The sequence below is a fragment of the Oryzias latipes genome, chromosome 23 (genome assembly GCF_053564925.1).
Source record: "Oryzias latipes strain Hd-rR chromosome 23, Olatipes_Hd-rR_3.1".
NCBI lineage: Eukaryota > Metazoa > Chordata > Actinopteri > Beloniformes > Adrianichthyidae > Oryzias > Oryzias latipes.
This window is the reverse complement of record NC_136259.1, coordinates 6178064-6199336: the sequence shown is the minus strand read 5'-3', so window position 1 is coordinate 6199336 and position 21273 is coordinate 6178064. Positions and strand designations below refer to the sequence as shown.

At 38.4% G+C, this 21273-nt stretch overlaps 1 long non-coding RNA gene across 1 annotated transcript; it reads right to left on the bottom strand.

The window, feature by feature from the left end:
* Positions 1-560: 560 nt before the first annotated feature.
* Positions 561-20937, bottom strand: LOC144989304 (uncharacterized). The gene is made up of 3 exons (XR_013653438.1): positions 20821-20937; positions 14146-14261; positions 561-701 (listed from the first exon to the last, which is right to left on the bottom strand). It is a non-coding gene; the product is annotated as an uncharacterized LOC144989304 (long non-coding RNA).
* Between the last annotated feature and the right edge of the window lie 336 nt (positions 20938-21273).

Below are 21273 nucleotides of genomic sequence, written 5' to 3'. Positions count from 1 at the left end.
TTACATCAGTTTATTCCAACTCCGCCAGTGTCTTTTGCGCTCAGTCTCTTCCTTTCTTCTCTTTTCTGCTTCCTCTTCATGAAAGTTAAATATCCCTCAGCAACAGACTGCAGGAAACGGCAACACCGCCGTTTCTTTTGTCCTCTTTCCGTTCGAGCGCACTGTTTTTGGGCACGTTTGAAGCATTTTGAAGCCATATCACAGATGACATGTTTTGTGCATATTTTCAAACAGTTCCCTTTTGTAATGCAAATGGCCGTGACTCTGTCAATAAGTGAAACGGCAGACGCTTGCTGCATGGATAGCCTGAAACTTCAGAGCTGCAGACTTCTGACTGCTGTGAAGGATTGTAATGTTAACTGCTTGTGATGGGGGGGTTGTTTTAGGGCTTCACTGACTCGAATGAACCACACATCATTTACAAATAGACTCACACACATCTTGCGGGTTCGCACATTTGTGCTCCACTGCTTCACAACTCCACTACGAGCTTGCGCACACACATGCACACACACGCTGTGCTTCCAGGCTTTTCCGTACCCCCAAAGAACCTGCAGCACATCTGTCTCCAATGCGCCTCCTCCTCCTCTGACCGGCGCTCCTGGTCTGCTCCCCTAACCATGGCCAGGTGTTTGCCCATAGCCACACGGCTCTTCATCTCCAAGCCTCCAGACCCGTGCTGATGCAATTTGCTCTCTCCGCTGATCCGTGAAAACAGAGAAGAAAAGGGAGAAAGCAGAGAAAAAACAGAGTTACTGTCTGAGTTGGAAACGCAGAAAGGAGCTGGGATCCTGTGACATGCATACTTCACATGCGTGCACAGGTTATTTTATTTTTTTATGGAAGGTGAAAAGTCGGGCCCTTTGTGTGTTTACAAGAAGTTTAGGCGTGAATAGGGTGCAATATGTGTCGAGGCTAGCAGGGATTTAGCGTTTTTTCCCCCATAGATGAGTGTGTTATAAGAGAACGGCGTTCTTCAACTACATATTTATCCTATTTATGTATTTAAATATATTTATAAGGGGGGTTAAACCCATGGGGAAAAGTAGATTACATTTTCCTAATAACATGCAAATGGGCTCTAATATTGTGTTCATCTTGAAACTCGTACCGGAGAGATCTGTGTTGTGATGGGAAATTCTGGTTTGTGTGTCAGGAGAAAAGTTCAAGTGTCAAATTATTAAAAAGGAAAGATTTTAAAAATGGTATATTGAAAGTACCAAATCAGATGAAGAAGTTCCATCTGAACAATACAGTAAAAACACTTTGTTAAGAAACATGGTAGGGATTATTTATTTGTTTGTTCATTTTTATTCTTTTAGTCATTCATTCATGTATTTATTTATTCATTTGGTTGTCTGCATTTTTTTTAATTAAATTTTTCACTCATTTGTTTATTTTTATTTTTTTTTATTAATTAATTTTTTTGTTTGTTTGTCTTTTTATTATTTTATTTTATTCAGTCTTTCAGTCATTTATTCAATCGTGTCTTTATATTTTTACTTGCTTGTTTTTGTTTGTGTATAGTCATTTATTTATCCATTCATTTAATTTGCTTATCATTTATTCATTTATTTGTTTTATGTTTCTTATTTATTCTTTTAGTCATTCCTTTTATTGGGTTTTTATTTATTTGTTTGTTTGTTTGTTTATACATTTTTGCCATCAGGCCAATGCCCATTAATAGGTGACTATACCCACTGAAATCACAAAAATCAACACATTTTTCAATAAACATCATGATAAAATATAAAAACTGAGAAATACATTGTTTTTAGGGTTTCACAAACCTTTGTTGAAAGATAAGATTTAAAAATGCAGGAGTCACCAGTCAGAAAGAAAGTCAAGGAAGGAGAGGAAGAAGTAAAAGCATTTGCCAAAATACAACCACGCTGAAATCACTGTTCAAACACAAGCAAATGGCAAAAAAACAGCTTCACCTGTCGACCGCTGAGACACATGCAGTCCAACATAGTCTAGCAGAAGCGAAGAGTCAATCTTGCCATTATGTTCAAATTGAACACACTGTGATTCTAGTGTGGGGACCTTTAAAAATGTTCAAGCTTTTGGTTGTCAGTGGTCCTGAACCTGTTTCAGCCACGGACCGCAACATAAATCCCCCGTTTGAGCAACTTTATTAGCAGCAACCTGAATATTATGCATTGTTATTATTGTGGTACCATAAATCCTTGTTTGGAGTAAAACTTCTTGGATTTGTCTGTCAAATGCAGCTGTCTTTTATTTTGAAGTCTCTTTTCTGCAAAAAGAATCCGAGTGGTAAAAATGTCTTCGTTTTTGTTAACTCTGCTTGCATAGGGGTCTCAATTTATTCTTTTTTAGAAAGTATCGAATGTATTTTTTCGACATGTGACCGAGCGACTTCACGAGTTGGATGTGGTGGAGAGAATCCAGTAGTTTTTCAAAATAAAACTTCCTTCCGAATCAGATTGTAAAATTTAAATGACAAAAGTGTAGGTTGTGGAACTACATTTTCCTCAGGCGTTGGGGGACTACTAATGTAGATGACGTGCATGCTCCTTGTTTTAATATGCTCATTATATAGTGAGGCTACATATATGAAGCAGAAAATAATAAACAATCCATCTTATTTTTAGATGAGTTGCATTGAATCAAAATGCCCCAAGAGAAAAAAAAAATGATTCTCTTCAATACATTCCTGTAATCACTTTAGTAAAGCGATGCATGCAAAATTGGAACGTTCCAGTATTGTTGTGTATCACACTCAGGTAGCTTCATTCTTTCTAACCATGACTGGAAATTCTCGGATGTTTTCTTCTGCAAATAAACGAACTCCTCAAGCATATCCTATTTATTTCATTATGAAACAAACGACAACAGCAGTTCAATGAGCACAGATTGCAACACTTAGCTGAGATACCCTTGAGTTTGAAATCAAGTGTTAGATTAAATTAATATTTCCTCCCTGTGCGGTTTTGCCTGTGGCTCAGCAATGAGACGGCATTTCTATCAAATTAGAGAATCAGAGGGATGAAAACTCCTGCCGTCACGGATTTAATTATTGTAAACACAATAAAGAGCAGAATTGTTTTTGACAGCTGCAACACAGGATGAGCTGTATGGAGTTTAAATATTACTGTGTACATCAGTGTGTTTGTTCTAACGTCAACATTTTTGGGTTATTTTAGAACATAAATTCAGGCTTTTTCGTAGTTGAAAGATGCTCATTAACATTTTATTATAGAATTACGAATATCCTTAAGAATAGAAAATCGTCTAATATTCATTAATGGAAGACTTGGTATATTTGTATTAATATTCCATTCATCTGTTTTGGCAGTAAGTATTAACAATGTAAAGATAGAAGTTTCAAACAGCTTCTAACCCTAAAGAAAGATGGAGATATTGACTCTGTACAACCATAATTATGGAAGAGGATGAGCACTATGGAGAAAAAAGGGTTCTCAGTAATTCAAACCATTTTTTTCGTAACCCTTGTGCTATCCTAGGCACTTTAACATTGGGAGTTGGGTCATCTAGACCCACTAGACAGTGCTCTGAACCTTTTTTCTTCAATGATTTGTGATCTTCACTGGTGTCCATGGATTACATGAAATCTTTCCACCTTTATCCACCTTTGTCATGGTAGGGAGAACACGTCAATGTAAGGGGGGGGTCCTCTAAGATAGCACAAGGGTTAACCCTTGTGCTTTCTTAGAGGACCTTAGATGATCTTAGATGAGATACCTTTTATTTAAATAATACTTACTGACTTATTCACAGATTTCTTGATCACTTTAGTCTTGGAGTTCTGAATTTTATCTCTGAAATCTGACTTTGGTCTCAGAAAGCTGACTTTAATCCTAAAATTTTTATTTGTATCTTAGATTTTATTTTAAAAATTTTAGGAATTTTTGTCCTTGATCCAATATTTTTAGTTTAATAATGGGATCTGATTGAAGAATTCTGACTTAGATCTCAGATTTCTGACTTTGATGTTAGATTATGACTTTGATCTCAAAATGCTGACTTTGATCTTAGTTAGTCTTAATATGTATTTTTTTATCTTCGATTTTTTATTTTGTTTGAGAATTCTCACTCTGATCCAATATACTTGGTGTTATACTGGAATTTTGACAAATTTAAGAACTCTGACTTTAATCCTAAAAATCTGACTTTGATCTCAATATTCCTACTTTGTCTAAGAATTTTTCATTTACTCAGGAAATTCTAACCTTGATCCAAAATTCTTAATTTAATATTGACTAACTGCAAAATTCTGTCAATCTCAAAATTTTGAGATTCTTTCTGTTATCCTAGAACTTAATATTTAATCAGAGAATTCTGACATGGACCAAATATTCTTTCTTTAATCATGGACTTTAATTGGAAAATTTTTGACTTTAATCGCTTAATTTGACTTTGATCTCAGAGTTTTTAATTTGATCAGAAAAACCTGACATTTTTTTGTTAAATGGTAGAAATTTAACTTTTTGTTTTTTTTTAATTTTTTACCTTTTTCTCAGAATTTGTACTTTTCTGCAAAATTAGCAGATTTAGTTGAAACTAACTGCACAGCAACACCTTTATTATCTTTTATCTTGCTCTATAGGTGTAAAAAGAAATAGTTTGGTTCCCACTCAGGCATCTAGCTTAAAGGCTATCATTGATTAGCATCTCATGATCTTCTGATATATTTATGAGAGATTTATTGGTTGATTGTGTGATTGCTCCCGGTCATTTTTATTTATTTAATTATCAACAGTTTGGGACTCCGATCTGTAAGCTCTGTGACAGAGGTGGAAGTAAAATTTAGTGTAATTACAATTTCAAAATTGAGCTTTATTTATCTGCTTTTATTATAATTTGGACATAAAAAAGTAAAAAATAAAGCATTTGAATAAATGTAAAAAAAAACACAAAGACCAAACTTCCCATCAATAAATAATTGAGTTGTATTAAGTTCAGTTATGTAATTTCAGCTAAACTAAGGACACTATTCTTTTTTCCCGTATTTCTACTAAGTTGAAAATGTTCAAATAGGCGGTCAACATCTTTGTTGAAATCTTTGATCCAAAGAATTATTAATTAGCTTTATTCTATTTTTGTGTTGGCTCTTAAAAAGGAATGGATGGCTTTAGCCAGCCTCTTCAGCATGTCCGGCTTTAATTAATTGTCAGCGCCATCGTTGCAGTTCAGCCGATTGGTTAGCTCAACATTTACTGTACTCCTCTCTCCAAATCTCCTCTTCTCCAGCAACGCTGACATTTGGAGAATTCTTGATTAACATAATTAGACAACTTTGATAGGAGATTTAGAAAATCCCTCTTTTCTTCCATCCTGACTTGTTTCCATGCACGTCATGCAATATTCACATTAATTCTTTGAGTCCATGGATTAGTTATGACATTTATAGGGATATATTTATCCACAAGTTACATAGAAACTACCCGCGATGTAAGTGTTTACTGTACAGATCATACCGCATCACCAGACCTTATTTTTGACCTTATTTTCACTACATTTTTGATCTTTTTCTACTTTAGCTGCGAGTGTGTAATAATATAATAACAAGCTGTGGAGCCAGAGTGTATTAAGTGACAGAGGGGGGAAAATGAAGAGTCACAGATACACTCTGGCACGGAGGGGCTCCAGCAGTTTATTGATTTTTCCAGCTGCTTTGCTCTCGTTGTTATCACGGGGCGCCGAGCGCTCCTCGCTGGACGGATGCGGCACCTCAGGCTGTGATGGGAGACGCCCCCAGCTCTCATAACGGGCCCTTTCCCACATCACGGGGCCAAGCATCTCATTCAAACCTATTCATGTCTCAATGGCATTGGAGATGTGTTTGAAAAAAATGGGCGTTGCCTGTGGTTTTTCAAAGAACAAAATGCAATTATTAGTATATTGTAGTTTTTAGGGCTATTTTGAAGGGTTGTGTATCTTTTCCTTTCATATGATTCAATACGTATCACGAGATGTGGTACCATTGTAGTAGTTTTAGGGGATGTCATCTGGACTTGGTTTTAAAGTTGGAAGACGTTTCACCTCTTATCCAAGAGGCTTTGTCAATTCTGAAATAGCTGGTCTAAGAGCTGGTATATATTGGCCTTAGACCAGCTATTTCAGAATTGACAAAGCCTCTTGGATAAGAGGTGAAACGTCTTCCAACTTTAAAACCAAGTCCAGATGACATCCCCTAAAACTACTACAATGGAACCAACCTGGATGAATGAGAGTCTTCATAGACAAGAGATGTGGTACACAAATAAATAAATAAAGCCACTGACTCTGGTGATTCGATACAATCCAGTTCTTTTTTCTAAATGGATACAACCTTGATGTTTATTATATATTAAAACTATTTAAAAATGCCTTTTTTTTCAACTACATTTTATTTTGGGTCATTTAGGGTTTTTTAGATTCTTTTGTTTTTAGCCGTGTTTCATATTAACTCATTGAATTGAAATATATACAAACTTATATATATATATATATGTATATATATATATGTATATATGTATATATATATATATATATATATATATATATATATATATATATATATATATATATATATATATATATATATTGGTGTTCACACTGCACTGCTACTACCTGGTACTAGCGAATGTCCTCCACCTACAGTTGGAAGAGGCTTGGTGTGAAATGTCAATGCGGTGGAAATGTCGCACATCTTGCTCCAGTCTTTTTCTTTCCCAGCTCTATTCCGATGAATGAAAGACTTGGTGTCATATACTTCTGGACACAAACTACCATTATTAATGTCTCGTCCACAATCAATTTTTCGGCACTTCTGTGAATTGAAGGTGGCGTAATCCATATAGTCGCCACCCAAATCTGAGTCTCTTACTGATCAGAGTTCAACCTGGTTTAACTTTCATTGCCTGTTCAATGGCCGCACTTTAAAAATCGTGTATAGGTAGAAACTTTTGTTGTTACGTGTGAATTGGAGAGTTTTGAACGTGGAACCCTGAAATCTGCATATACGCGTGTTTACATTGACTTTTCATTGAAATTGGTGGATTGAACGCACATTGCAGATGGCGGTGGGATTGTGGTTTTACAGACATCTATTGCTGGGATTCACCTTCAGCAAGCTTGTTGTTGGATGTCTTTTTGTTTGGATCACATGCACATAAAAAGACAAAGACCGTAGAGACGCAATAGGAAGAAGAACTGACAAAATTTGACAGAAACTGATTATTCACTTCCCGACCAATTTTATCCTTTTTTTCCCAACACAATCTTGTTCTTATCTGTGGTTTTCAACCATTGACTGTATATGAGAACTGGACCGAGTGTGACATCACCCATAGGACATGGCTTACTTCCAGTTCCAACAAAATATAGTCAATACAGTTGTCAATTTGCGACACGGACGCCGCCATGTTGGAATCAGACAGTAAGCAGTGATTGATCCGAGCCGGTCTGATTTATCGTCACCATGGCAACCACTCTCACCAATCAGGAGTGAGCTTGTTGAAAGTCCACACCCATACCGTTCGAAAGCGGGGTTTTGGAAGAATCTGTCAATCAAACGTTTCAAACATTTGATGTGAGTCCGCCTCTCTTCTACTTCATACTCAGTTTTCTAACTTGAACTACAGAAATATATAAAATAACTTAGAACTAGCAACTTTGAGGGGGGGGGCACTCAGTCCAGTTGTACTTTACAGTCAATAGTTTCCACTGATACTTCTGTTACTTTCAGTACTATTTTTTTTATGCATATCCTTTACGTTTCTACAAGTTTGTCAGTTTTCTCAATTGATAAGTCAGTTTATGGAAAACAGTAAGAAATCATTTTTAACTCCTTCATCAGGTTAGTGAAAATTCAAAAAGATAAAAATAAATAAAGCACTTTCACATATTGTGCCTGGAGTCTTATTTAGCTGAGGTCGGTGTGAAATGATGTCAAGGCTGCTGTTCACCTTTAGCTTTGGTTTGTCTTTAATTATTGCCAGGGAGGAACACACAGCCCAGCTCATCATCTGGATAAATATTTGACCGCTATTCCATAAATTGGCATGCGGTGGTGGTGGTGGTGGTGGTGGTGGTGTACGGGTGGAGGGGGGTTGTTTTAAGTACGCATTTCGTCCGAGTCAGACGTCGTGCACTGAGGATGCACGGTGAATTGGCTCTCTGCAGGTGACTGCAGCTTCTCTCTGCATGAGGTAAATTAAAACTCATATTTCTCCTCGCCAAAAATAAAAAAAGAGAGAGATTCTACACACTTCCTGAATTTGTCTTATTTAATTATAGCCTACGTCAAAGCATAATTTAGGACGCTTAGGCGGGGCATGCAATTAATCAAGTGCAGGGTGTTTGTGGACTGTGAAATCAGGGGTGTTAGAGAAGCAAAAAATTCCTTTTTTTTTTTGCATAAATATGAGAGCATTTTACTGCTTTGTTTTTGTGCTTTTAGGTGAAGAAAGTGAGTAAAATTTCATCTGCTTCCACACGGGGGGTTTTGCTAACAGGACTCAGGGGTATGTGCTGGTTAGGAAAGCTCAAAGCTGGACAACCGGGGTATGGGGCGTCACGCCTTAACAAATAAGGATCCCACTGTGATTTTTAGCCAGCGTTGCTTTAGCTCGGCTTATGGTTTATGTAAATGGAAAGAGGATCATAGAAATCCACGCAGTATTACTTTTTTTGATTATAGACAACAAAGGCTGCAAAGATGACATAAATCTGGAGATGTATGAATACTAATGATGGACACATTTATTTTTATTTTGAAGGAAGGTCATCTCGAAAATAACACATCAGTCCCGACAAACTTGTAACACGACCAATTGTCACAATATCCTGTTATAGCTGACTATTTCTGTAGGCTTTGGAGGCATGCAGATAATAGTAGCAGTTTGATAACTTACTGACACCTTGTCAAAGTGCTCTACGTGTTAGAGTGCTAAAGAAATCCAGAGGTTGCTAATAAGAGGAGGGTATGGAGCTGTCATGCCTGGGCTTGTCACATCAACTGTTATAAGTTTAGACCGCACACCATCGACGTATCGGTCCACCAGGGCGCTTTCACGCCAGGATAGTCCGGCGAACTCACCTTGATTGAGTGGGGAAAGGAGAAATATTTGAAACTGCTTTCTTTTACATGACATTCAAGAGAAATCCAAAGACGGAAACAGACCAAAACCTTCTGGAAAAAAAAATGTAAGTAGTTGCAACTCCTGAGAAAAGAGCTAACCAGAACGGAACCGGGAAGTCCTTCTAGTCTGAACTTTTTATTTATTAATAACCAGTTTTCTGGTTTTTAGTTTTTGGCTCAAGTTGTTGAGGGAGTATTGTTTTTAATGTCAGTTTTGGTTACCATCCACCTGCTCTTCTATTTTTTTATCTTTATATTTGAGGGGTCCACATTGTTGGGTTCTGGTGCTGTTGTGCACACATTTGCAATTGATTACACACATTCTTCTCACTCCTGAACTAAGTTCCAGATGTGCAGTTTTTACGAGCACAAAGTCGCCCAACCATCAGCTCCCAGGTTTCTTGTATCTTGGGAAAAGTGGTGTTTATTAGCACAAAAAAAGAAAAAAATACTAAAGACCTTTAACCTGAAAACTTTCTTTAATGAGTTTATCTCATATTTTAATTAAGATCAGCTTCACAATGAATGAGTTTCCACTTGCAGAACACGAATCTGTCTTCTTTGACAGAATAAAAAAAAAAGTTTGAGTGTTTTGATCAGTCAACTTCAAACAACAGTTTGCTTGGAGGCAAAAAAAAAAGTTTGATCACGATGCTATTAATCATTGGAAAGCATCAAGGTTCCGCCCGTGTTCTGGTCAGCTTTAGAACACTCCACTTACTGAGTTCCTGTCATCCTGGAAGGATGAAAACTCTGGAAATTGGATCAGGTACAGGTGTCTTTTCTTGGTGTTCAAAGCGGCACCTCAAACCTTTTTTGCCTTAGCCATTAAAGCCAACCAAGGACCAGATTATCACTTTTGCTATTAGAACTGCAGCTTGGCACGGCCGGAGCTCATTAGGTCGGAGTAAAGACGTTCAGTCCTGCAGCCACTTCTTATTGTCGGCTCACTTACTGCGAAAGTTCATTATTGATAGTATAAAAGTGAAAAGTCCCACTTCCCAGTTTTGTAAAGGATTGTCTTGCTCCACTAGGAAATTGTTTTTGCGGTCCACTACCAGAAGAAGCTTTGCTTCAGTACACAAAGACAAAACTATTTTCGAAGAATTCAGTAAAACTTTGTTTTCAATAAAGTTTCTTGAAATGAATTTACTTTTAAATAAGAATCATGTTTTGATCTATTCTAAAACCATTTGCAGAGGTCTTTTAATTAGGATTGTGCCCTTTTTTAACAGTGGATCTGATCAACAAAGCACTCGACACAAAACATTTTAAAGATTACAACGACAATTAAAATAAGCAAAACAAATTTCAAAAAAACAGAATTATATGTTAGAAAAAAAAAAATTAAGAAACCAAAACGTTTTGATTTCTGTAAATTATTTTCACGTTTTTTTTTTCTTTTTAAAAGGTAGGTACTATGGGCCATCGCTGATTGGATGGTGATATTTTTCCAAAATTGCAACTGAAAGTTTTTTGACATTAGGCGAGACTCATCATCCAATTAATTATGTCCCACAGTACTTCCTTTTTACCGGTTTTCTAACATTTCTTTTAGTTTCCTGGAAATTACTTCTTTTTTCCAAAATGTTTTTTTTGTTTTCTGGAAGTTTGTTTTGTTTGGTAAAATGCTGTTTTTTTTCTTCAATATTTGTTTTGCGTTTTTTAATTGTTGTTGTGGTCTTTGAGATGTTTTTGCGTAGTGTGGTTCGTTGATGTGATTATGCACTTCAGGGCCACTGTAGTTTTTTGACAAAATAAAAAAAAGGTGTCGTTTTCTAGGACATCGTTTCGGCAGAGCGGCAGCAGTTCATTAGTAATTCGCCTCTGGCTGTGGGCGGGACTATTGGTGTGGAGCAACCCAGCCCCACTTCCCATCATCCATAACTGAAAGTTCTCAGTTTACAATCTCTCCCACTAGCTTACAGTCCCTTGCAACAAGCTAACATTTTACTACAACAAAAAGTGGTGAGTAATATTGGAGCTATCCAGCCATAAAGTTTTGAGCCAGATGTTAGCTCAGACGAGGAAAAACAAAGACGTACATAAATTTAATCGTCTATAAGTGGATACATCAGAATGAAACACAAATATCATTTTTTCAAACAGCATTTTTTCGTCTGCCTCTGATTCACACTGATTTGCATAAAGAAATACTCCGAAAGGCAATTTTAAGTTGAACAATTTAGATATATGTCCTCCATCGTGAGGAAAATCCTACAAGAACATCTTAAAAAACCCACTTTCATCAGTGTTTTTCTAAATGTTTGATCACTTATTTTATGAAGTTTGAAATAAAGATAATTTCACAATTCAGTAAAATGGTCTTTAATGCATTTGTTTCATGAAAATATCAATATATAATGAAATTTGTTAAAAAAAAACTTTTTCACCAAGTTAACTGGCAGGAAGCTTAATCCACACATTCATTAGATTAGATTTTATTCTGCTGCTAAAATGTGGGATGGGAAAAGTATTTGAATCTATTTCCCGCTGCAGAATGAAAGAGAAACTTGCGGTTGCATTGTTTGTTTTGGGAGCGCGATTCCTTCTTTTCCCCAGCAAAAGGAGGATTAGGATTGTCGGTGGCGTGTGCAGCGACTGAGCCGGCGCTTCTCTCCGCCGCTGCACACTCCAGCAATCAGGCAAGCTGCCAAACAAACAGATGAAGTCAACACACAGACATTTCCCTCTGCCTCCTCAGATGTGACTGCAACAGATGCAATCCTGACACTGGCGCTTGACACAGTGTGACAACCTACTGTGTCTACACAGCCAGATTCACTTTGACTTATTTTGAGAAGAAAAAAGAAAAGGAGGAGGGAGGAGTGGGGTTGACACTGTGCACATGATCACACACAAGATAATGTTTGTCAGCAGCAATAGCAGTGTCACTATCTAAGGGGGACAAAGACTGACAAAAGGGTTGATTTCACGGTGCAGTCATGTTGCATCTGCAGACCTTGAACGATTGAAAGGGTTGGGGGGGGTAAATTGTGGGTTTAGACGTGATCAGGATTCAGTCTCAGAGGTGAGTTAACTCAATTTCAAGTGAGGAACATCATAACTACAGTATCATTTGTGCAGTTTTTAAAATGTTTTTCGCTGATAAACAATTCTCCACAGTATCTAACCTAATTATTGTGAAAACGTCATATTACAGGACATCTAAATCTGTCGAACTCCTCAAGGCAACTTCACATTTTTTTTTAATATTTAGAAATACATTTATAAATATACAGATGTACCTCTACAAACAGAAATACAGATTTATTTTAAGGATCTATGTACCTAAAACCCCACTCTGATGAAAATGGTGCTGCTAACTTGTTCTTGTGGCATTTTTCTGATAATGCAGGACTTGTAGGAAAAAATGTAGCTCAGAATTATATTTCTGATAGACACAAGTATGTCTTTGTTCTCCTCATCCAAAATGGCATCTGGCTGAAAACGTTTTTTTACCAATAGTGTTAAGTTGGGGGTGTGAAGGGCTGTAAGCTAGCAGGAGAGATTGTAAACAGAGAGCTCTCAGCTCAGGAGGGGGAGGGGTGCCGGGTTTACTCCGTGCCAAAGGTCCCGCCCACAACTCAGAGGTGAACTTCTAATGAGCTACTGGCACTCTGCAGAAACTACGTCCTAGAAGACGACACTGGTGTTTAAATACTGTTTGGTAAAAACAGCATCGTCATTAGTAAAAGACCACTAGGAACGCTTTTAACATAGAACAAAAGATAAGTGGGACTTTAACATACTATTTTGACCTTTTTAATAAATTGATATTTCTTTAGTAAATAAATGCACACTATAAAGTAGTTTTTGATTATTTTTCTGTGAATAGCATTCTACTAATAAACCTTACAAACTAATTCTTAGTCCAAAAATCTTCTGATTAAAGTTTAATAACGTCTACTTCCAAACAACAAAGCATTGGTCTGTTTTGGTGTGCAAAAACCACAAGTTGTATTCTCTTTTGATGACCTAATTGCAAAATGTTTAATTCTTTTTAGAACAGCAAAACATGTGGAAAGTAAAACATATTTGAAGTTTAAATGCATGTCACAAAAAAGTGTAGGTCTTTAACACGAACCTTGTGGAACGCCACATTAAAGGCCCGTTCACACCGGGACGAATATTCGCCAAGCGTTATTCGCCAGCGTTTTTCGCCACGTTTTTTGTGTTCACACCCAGGCGATTTTCGCTGATGATGAGGCGAGCGAACATGCAATTTCCTTCCCTGACATTAGATGGCGCTTAATGTAAACAGAAATACTCCTGTACACAAGGTGGCGCTGCGCAACTTTAGGCTTCTTAAAGTCGCTTTTCACTCAGAAGAAGAGAGCAAGTATGTACGCGCTTGTCAGAATCAAACAAAGAAAACATGAATATTTCAAGCACCAGTAGCTCCAACTGGTACTTGGTAAGGGGATATTTAAGAATGTCCGTCATTATTTCTTCGCGGCAGTGTAGACGCTACTTGGCGTCTATCTTCTTCGCTGGTATGTGTGCTCAGCAAGGCAGTTTTGTGTTTGAGCGCCCCCAAGTTGTGTTTTACTGTAACTTCAGAACTTCAGATGCTCCAGACACGTGTGCAAAAGCGCCATTCTCATTGGTCGAATAGATTTCGACGCGACGCGTCGAAAGAAAAAAAACGAACCCGAGGCGTTTTTTATAAAGTGACGCTTTGACGCGTGGCGTTTTTTCGTGTCGGTGTGCACACTCTCATTGGTGCCCTTTGTTTAGTCACGAGGCGTTAAACGTCGGCGAAAATCGCCGGCGAAATTCGTCCTGGTGTGAACGGGCCTTAAGTCAGGACTTTTAGTTTTGCAGTTGTTTCTTCTACATTCTAGTCCTGTTTGGCAGTTCCCCATCACTCAGATGGTCAGCCTAAAAGCACTGCATGCTGGTTATTTGAGTTCTTAGTTTTTAGCAATGGGGAATGGAGTGAGGGAGTTTCTGTATCCAGGTAATTACAGTCTAAAGGGGCACAGAGGTCCTCTGTGATTACACATCAGGTCTGTAATGGATTCAACACTTACAGATGTAGGGAGAGGGGATGGTGGAGACGCAGTTGCATTCCTCAGCCTCCCATATAGGCGGTAGGGGGACGGGGCTGGTGAGAGACGGCGAGGTAGCGCGGGGTGGGTAGGTATATCTGCAAGATGGATTACGTGGGGTTTACTGAGTTCAACATTGACACAGATTCATCGTAAATCATTATGCTGGGGACCCGGAGTGATTTCTGCATTAGGAGCAGAAAATGGAGTTCATCCAGTCAATGAGGGAGGGCATATTTCACATCAATCACCTCCGCACTCATGTTACACAGGCTTAAATCTCACTTATACTGTTACCAATAGGGTTCAATGGCTATGATGACAATCAGCAAGACTGAGCTAACAGTATTCTTCTAACTGTTCTCACACAGCGATGCATCTATTTATTACATACAAATAAAAAAAAGTCTGAGTAAAATCTTGAAAGCAAGTTTGATAATAAAATCTTGACATATCTAATACTTGTACCAGGTTGTCAAACTTTACAGTGATTAGGACAATGCAATACAATTTGAAGCTTTTGTCAAGGTAAAACTTTGACTAGCTGGTTTAAAAAGGAGTTAGTAATATTAATATGAAGTATATGGTAGTAGGCATAAAAATAACTAGTTTAATTTAAAACATGTGGCCTTCTTTTGCATATTTACAAAGATGGGGGTGTTTCTGAATTCCTTCACTACTTAGTGTGCTATAATAATGCGTTTGCCATTATTTCTGGTTGTCCGAATCTACAATTCCAGTGCCTTAGAAATTTCCCACGAGTCTCGGGTTGTGTCCGAATTCCCTCACTACTCCCTAACTGCGAAAAGACAACAGGACTTCCTGGTGCCCTAGATTTTTAAACGTAATTCAGACACCAGGCTCACTACTTTCTTTTTCAAACACCTAATATGACTTCCTAGACTTCCCAAACTTGATGAACTTAATAATCTTTTTTCAAACACTGTTTATGAATCACTGTGTTCTAATTATAAAAAGGCTTGGAAGGCTTCTCATAAAATAAATTAAAAATACACGTTTTTCACAATAAAATAGTTTCAAACGCAATGCACTGTGATCTATATTTGCCAATCAATTTGGCACCCTGGTTTTTCGCATAGACTTCTGGATCATTTCTAGGGTACTGGACATTGGAATTGCAGATTTGGACACCTTTGAAAAAAATGCCGAATGCACTATATAGTACACAAAATAGTGAGTTTTGAAGGAATTCAAACAAAAGCCTCTGTGAAAAACTAGTGTGCATCAATAGCCGCGGTTACATGCGCAAAATATCTTGATCGGATCAGTGGTCGGATTAAAATTCAACTATGTACATGGGTCCAGAAAAACCTTTAGACCTCCGATTAGAACGACCATTCACATGGTCACACTGTCGGTCGGAATAAATCATTAGGGCATGCGCAGTAGTGTGGAAAATACCGGAAGAGGAAATGAGTCCCAATGTAAACAAACTTAGCTGCCACGTACATTTATGCAGCAGCTTGGTAATATATGAGATGATCTTCTAAATGTGCTTTTATTACTGTTATGAATATTATGAAGTTCCTGTTCGCTCATCATTTTATTTTTAATCTGTGTGGTCAGTGCTTTTTTTCTTGTGGAAGAACGGAGCCAGAAGAAGTCAGGGTTAAGAGTGGCTAACAAGTGCCAACAACATTAGCCGTGTTTGATGAACACAAAATCCATGTGGAAATGCCGCAATCTGCATCTTGGCTGCACGTAAATATGTGGGAATAACATCAGCCTTTACTTTGTAGGGACACGACTGGAAACACAAATCCATGTGATTGTTTGAACGGTTTCTAAGGACTGAGCGGCATTTCTGCTTTGAAAAGTTCGCACACCGCCCCAAAGCCGCTGTGTGAGCTGGATGTCCCAGCTCTGCTCAGATACACGGTTCTCCTGAGTCCGGCAGCCGCTAACCCAAAGCGGCGGGACGGATCGCAGTCCGAAGTCTCCCACACATAACAAAACAACAAAACCCACACGTAACAAAGCATCCTCTTCCCTCCCCTCCATCACAAAGCTGTAAGTCCGACTGCTCTGCTCAGAGACACAGTTCGATCGGTCCACCGGCACCCAAGCCCAGGGTCCAGACGTCATGGGGCACGAAGCGCTCCTCCCCCGCACCCCCTTCGTGAGGGGTGTGAGAAAGGGAAGGGGCGAAGAGCCAGCGGGGCGAGGTGGCGCTTCGCACCAGGCGTCCGCAGAGCAGCTGGTCGGTCTTGTTTGAGCTCCAAAGCCTTCTCTGGACTGAAACAACGTCTAGGCATGACGTAAAACCAGAGCAGTAGTGGCACACAATCGGAATGAACTGTTAATAAGATCGGATCAACAATCGGCATAACCAAACCCATCTCGATGGAAAGAAATTTTGATCCAAACGAGTCTGATCGGGGCAGAGAATTCCGAACAGCGTGTTTACATGACACACTTTTCTTCCGATTGTTTCCGATTACTTTTGTCCATGTAAATGCAGCTAATGCTCACTAGTTTGGCAAATATAGACCACAATGCACTGGATGAGTTTTAATTTGATAAAACATGTCTTTCAAATTTATTTTGCAAAATATTTCAGGTTTTCATCATCAGAACATGGTGGATCCATAAAAAGTCTTCATAAAATGTTCCTATTTATTAGGTTTTAATCTGGCAAATGGATGATATCATATATTTTAGTCGTTTAAAAATAAAAAAGAGGTAAACGTCTTAATTATGTTAAAATATGGGGCACTTAACCCTTGTGCTATCTTAGATGACCCCACCCTTACATTGTCGTGTTCTCCCTATCATGACAAAGGTGGATAAAGGTGGAAAGATTTCATGTAATATATGGACACCAGTGAAGATCACAAATCATTGAAGAAAAAAGGTTCAGCGCACTATCTAGTGGGTCTAGATCAGTGTTTTTCAACCTTTTTTGAGCCACGGCACACTTTAACCCTGACAAAAATCCCGCGGCACACCAGCATCCAAAAAAAAAAGAAGCAGAAATTCATGGTCTGTATTGATCGACAGCCCCCCCCCCGCAATCTCACGTGGATTTTTGTGATAATTGTGGCAGAAAAAGCAGGAAATTACGGCTTTTTTTTCTAAGAGATGAACAACCAAAGACGAGCTTTAGCTGGTATTTTTGTTAGAACTGAGCGACTTTATCAGCAGAATTAAGAACAAGGAAGTGAAGACTTTAACCACTTCTGATTGGTCAGACTGATGACATGTGATTAAGCCTTCAAGAATGATTGGCGGAGACAGTTAAAGGGGCGGGACTTTTCCTTACACAGTTATAGCTGCGGCTAAATCGCAGCACCGTGATTCTTATCAAAATATCTTTAATAGAATTAAATAAACACAAAGAAAAAGTAATTTTAAGATCTTTTATATTCCTTACTACTCAGTGTTTTATCAGGGCCTGTTGGGATACACAGAAAGCTGATTTCTTGGAGATGGAAAATGTTTTTAGATCAGTGAATGAGGGCAATTTCCCACGGCGCACTTGACCATCTCCCACGGCACACTAGTGTGCCGCGGCACACTGGTTGAAAAACACTGGTCTAGATGACCCAACTCCCAATGGTAAAGTGCCTAGGATAGCACAAGGGTTAATACTCCCACACTTTCGTTTTTTAAAGGTTAGGGAGTCATGAGGGAATTCAGACATAGCTAATGACTATTAGCTAACGCTAAAAAAATAGTAGTAATAATGTGGGTTATTGATTGTTAATTTTTTTTGGTGTGTAATTGTTTTTTTGGCGGTAATTGGCAGCCCTTTACCTTACCAACCACGGTGCTCAGCTGCCGGTTAGCCGGTTAGGGCAGTAAGGTAGAAGGCTACCATGCAGGAATCCAGGGTTCAATTCCCAGAGGGGAATAAACAATGGTACTGGCAATTACCACATCAATGGCGAGAAATTAACATCACCCAGTGAGGGCGTTTGGGCAAGACCCTTAACGCAACTGCCTACCAGCAAGAATTAGCATGGATGATCCCGCTACGGGTACAATAGTACAGTTCGGCCTACAACTACCATTCGGGGTCTTTTCGACTGAAGATAACATCACACTACAGTAACCCCACTTGGACAAACTACATAGCGTCCCGACCTGCTCGGGCTCTACATATTTTCATTTCACGTTTCCTTTTGTAATATAAAGTTCTTTTCCCTCTTAAGTTGTGTCTGACATTATTCTTTATAGTGTTTATGGAGAGGTTTTGCCACAACCCACTTTTGAAAAAGATCTGCGGCTGTTAGAATGAACCTGCTGCTCCACAGAGTGAACCGTGTCTCTGAGCAGAGCAGCAGGAGTCTCGTAGCTTCGTGTTCACAGGCGGGGAAGGTGCTTTGTTATAGTGTGCGGTCAAGAGAAGGGTTTCGGACCGAAGTCCTTTCTGCTGCAAAAGCACTTAATAATATTCATAACAATAATAAAAACACGTTTAGAGGATAATCTCGCTCTGTGTCAGAGCTCTGATTGTTTACAACAGACTTCATAGTTTCTTCTTCTATGGTAGTATCGTAATTTGTCCAGACCAATCACTATCTGACACATCATCGGATCAACAGACAGCCAATCACATAATGTGATGTCAGCAGTACTCGAAGGACCCCGAAATGTAGTTGTAGGCCGAATGGTTATTGTACCCATACCGGTGATGGAAAGAGTAGGCTCGAACTGGCAGCCACGCCTCTGCCATCACCGAGTATGAATGAATAATGGACACAATGGCAGTGCTTTGAGCATCTGGAAAAGCGCAGATAAATCCAATCCATTATTATTATTTTACTCCACAACAAAATTTTCTTCTTTTTCTTGTGTAGTTTTATGGCGGATGACACACAGCGTGTGCCACAGCGTGTTGGCGCATTACTGCCACCTAGTGGTATGGAGTGTGGGTCAATAATGTATATATTGTTTTATTTTTTTAACTTGTCCTGTCCAACAGCTGGGCAAACAGATGAGAGCTGGGGCCTGTTTCAGAAAGGAGGTTCAACCAACTCTGAGGTTAAACTTGAACTCTGAGTTGGTCAATCGAGAGATTAACTACTCTGAGTTTTCTGTTTCAGAGAAGCTGATCAGAGTTAGGTCAATCAATTCTGAGTGGACTGATTCAGAGGTAAGTGTCCGCACCGCGACTATAAGAAGCCATTATCAATGGAGCGCAGATATTACGAGTCACCATGGCAACCGTGGAAAAAAAGAGGTCTGCGTATTTTTCGCCAGCTGAACTTGACGTGCTGCTGCAGAGTTACAGTGAATATGAGCACATATTCCAGAAGACAAGCAACACCGCTGCATCTGCAAAACAGAGACAGTTAGCGTGGAAAACATAGCTGCTCAAGTTAATGCCTAAGTTTGCATTTAAATCATTGTTATCAAATATTGGCTGTCATAACTTTTTAAATAGCGTAAGGTGTGAAATAAAAAATGGCGATATTTAGGTGTACTTTTGACGTGTTATTCCTGGTGTAATTGCATGAAATGCTGCATAGTGTACAGAACCAATCTGGGGGAAAATTCATTTAACGTCGGTAATGTTTAGAGGACTTTTTTTATTAACATTCCCCTCTTGCAAACGTTGGTCAGTTTAATATTAATACATTTAATTGTGTTTTTAAAAGTGAGCTTATGTCTACCCTTGTATTGATCAAGTGGTATAGGTTTATATGGGATTAAGAAAGTAAGCAGTACTACTAGCAAACTGTGTTTCCAAAAAGTAATTGTTACATTCATCTAATTCAATGTCCCTGATTTCATTTCCATGTAGATGCAATCCTGCAGAAATTAAAAGAACATGGCAGCAGCTAAAAATGAAGTATAAAAACATAATTCAATCAGGTCAAATTTGAGCATGTCATGGATGTAGGCTTTGTTGACAATATGTGACATATGAAACATCTACATAGCAATACATATCTAATGTGGTTTTCATTGTATATATGTAATTGACTGCAACGAAAAACGGTAACGCTCAAACAAAAACATATGGGGAAATGACAAAAAATCGAGTCTAGGTCTCAAAATCCTTACACGACGTAAATGTAATTCTCTACGAATTAATGCAGCCTCCTCGTCTATTGGGTCCTCCAAAAAAGGACAAGCCATTCTTGTCACTTGTCTCTGTGTGACGGAAATGTGGGCAATGAAGGTTAAAGCGAAAAATACCGCTTCGTCTTTAAAAAGGGGAGGGGACCGGCAGAAACCTTGAGTTTGGAGAATAAAACCTGCTCCCGACCAGGTTAGGTTCACAGCATAAGTAACCATGGACACTGACTCCGAGTATAAGTTACTTCTCTTTCAGAAACGGGTTTGACTTACTCTGCTTTCTCTGGTTTAACAAACCTCCCATTCTGAAACGGAAAACCCAGGGTTTGCCTGATTTCAGGGTTAACGCACTCAGAGTTTACACTTAACCTCCTTTCTGAAACAGGCCCCTGAAGGCCTCTTGTGTTGGACATATTTTACTTTAACAGCAGGGGTTATGAATCTTCTGAAAAACCAGAGGTATGTCTGAATAAACCCCTTTGTAATCGAGGCCAAACTTTATTCATTTTAATCCTACTTGAAAATCTTTTGTGTTGGATCGGACGAAAAAAAAAAAAAAGGATTTATTGTTTATCATACATATATCTGCGTATTAATTTAAATCCTTACCCTTAAACCTTTGTGAGCATGTTTCCTCTTTCTTTAGAATTAAACGACAAGATAGAATTTGAAAGACATTTGTGTAAAAAAAAAAAGAAGAGAAAAAGAAAGAATGAAAAAGCCCAGGGTTTGTTTTTTTTGGACCCACATTCCAGGGCTGCCCGTTTAGTGCCCAATCACAATTTCCTTCGATTAAAACAAACAAACAAGCAAGCAAACAAAAACTAGGTAATATTTTACAATATATATATATTGTTTATGACATAAATATGTTGACATTTTGTTGTTTATATTTAAAAAATAAGGAAATAAAGAAAGCTTTTTTTTAATCAATACAATTGTCCTTTTCTACTTTATTTAGTGAACATATAGGGAGAGCTTTCATCCTCCCAACCGCCAAGCAAAGCAAAGCAAAGCAGAGCAAAGCGGAGTGTTTTCACTGGCTGCCGTCAGTCTGTTCAG